This window comes from Haemaphysalis longicornis, unplaced genomic scaffold (assembly GCF_048455015.1).
Source record: "Haemaphysalis longicornis isolate Haplotype H1 unplaced genomic scaffold, Haemaphysalis longicornis Haplotype H1 scaffold_2, whole genome shotgun sequence".
In the NCBI taxonomy this organism is placed as follows: Eukaryota; Metazoa; Arthropoda; class Arachnida; order Ixodida; family Ixodidae; genus Haemaphysalis; species Haemaphysalis longicornis.
Genome location: NW_027526295.1, coordinates 56,395,110 through 56,397,328, shown reverse-complemented (window position 1 = coordinate 56,397,328; position 2,219 = coordinate 56,395,110).

The following is a 2,219-nucleotide window of genomic DNA, read 5'->3' as shown; positions in this document are numbered from 1 at the left end:
CAGTTTGTTCAGGCCGTTCAGAATTCTCAAAAAAAAGTATTTCCTCCTCCTCCCCATCCTCTGCTTAAACAATAGCAACCTCAACTTTCAGAGTACGCAAAACGCATTAAAGAAGTCAGCGCGAGTGAATGCAACCTTGCCTTTGATAGCTTTCCACGCTCTCGCTTGGAATGCGTGGTCGAACTCTCTACACTTCGGGAAACAAAGTAGGGCAGTAAGTGGGATGCGTACTGACCGTCTTGACATTGCTTTTGGCATCAACCGCGAAGTGCTGTGAACATATTCTTGTGCCGCCTTTTGGCATCCATTCGGTGCTGTGAATGTCGCTAAAAAAAGGTTACTGCTGATAAAACAATAGTGGGGGAAGCCGTAATACCTTGTGTTATGCAAATACTACGACGGCATGCGATTCATCGCAGCGCGCGATGTGTATGGAACACTGAAAGCAAACATTTTAGTTTTACGCCCCTTCGTGTCTGCGCTGCGCATAAACAGTCATCGTACTCATAATACTCCTTCCACTGACAAAAAATGTCATGGCTTTCTTACTGCTAAAATCCATTTCTTGCGACGCTGCCCGAGAAACCTGTACAGAACGATGGGAGGCTGCCTTCCGCGATTGTGGCAGTACTTCACGCAGCAGTAGCGGCATGGCCACTAATTCTTTCCTGCAGCATTTTGATCCTTTCGGACACTGCAACTTGCAATTATAACTATGTTTCTTAAAAACTCCCCCCACACAACGTCGAACCGCACGCAGCGCACGTGTTTTTACGTGCGCTGAACGGCCGGTCGCGACATCCACCGACCCGGAGTTGCTAAGCGGCGGCGAGAGATGGCGCTGCAGTCGCGCGCAAACTTCACTGTCCGGTGCCTATAGGCTGTGCTTTTTGGGACATGGGATTTAGGTCCTTTTTTGGGATGTCCTTAGGATGTTTGGTGTTGTCTGGGTATATGTAATCCCAGTTTTTTCAGTTAATTAAACATCTTTTTAAATTCTCAAACCCCAGTGTTTTCCCACTCAATATGAGCCACGATCAAGCTGACACAAGGGAAGGTTATTTACAGCGCCAATTCAGGTCAGTAGCCAGCGTTTACCACAGCGCTCCACGACAGAAGCGTGTCTGTGTTATTGTTTCCTCTGTTCGCCCAACCACACTACAGTTACTTTTTCGGTTGCCCTTCTTCAGCTCGGTTGGTGTTGTCACTGATTAAAAACGGATTCCAAACGTTATTAGCTTATGACAAAGTAAGCGCAGTTCACACAGTTGGAAATCTGCTGTGGAGCTGCGGTTGTCTTTACGAAGATTTCGTTTAGTTTCGGCTTGTATCTTGTGTGTAATGTTAGAGTCGTATAAACGGCTAATTGTGATACAGTTCGTTCAGGCCGTTCAGAATTCTCCAAAAAAGTATTTCCTCCTCCTCCTCATCCTCTGCTTAAACAATAGCAACCTCAACTTTCAGAGTACGCAAAACGCATTAAAGAAGTCAGCGCGAGTGAATGCAACCTTGCCTTTGATAGCTTTCCACGCTCTCGCTTGGAATGCGTGGTCGAACTCTGTACACTTCGGGAAACAAAGTAGGGCAGTAAGTGGGATGCGTACTGACCGTCTTGACATTGCTTTTGGCATCACCCGCGAAGTGCTGTGAACATATTCTTGTGCCGCCTTTTAGCATCCATTCGGTGCTGTGAATGTCGCTAAAAAAAGGTTACTGCTGATAAAACAATAGTGGGGGAAGCCGTAATACCTTGTGTTATGCAAATACTACGACGGCATGCGATTCATCGCAGCGCGCGATGTGTATGGAACACTGAAAGCAAACATTTTAGTTTTACGGCCCTTCGTGTCTGCGCTGCGCATAAACAGTCATCGTACTCATAATACTCCTTCCACTGACAAAAAATATCATGGCTTTCTTACTGCTAAAATCCATTTCTTGCGACGCTGCCCGAGAAACCTGTACAGAACGATGGCAGGCTGCCTTCCGCGATTGTGGCAGTACTTCACGCAGCAGTAGCGGCGTGGCCACTAATTCTTTCCTGCAGCCTTTTGATCCTTTCGGACACTGCAACTTACAATTATAACTATGTTTCTTAAAAAACTTCCGCCACACAACGTCGAACCGCACGCAACGCGCGTGTTTTTACGTGCGCTGAACGGCCGGTCGCGACATCCACCGACCCGGAGTTGCTTAGCGGCGGCGAGAGATGGCGCTGC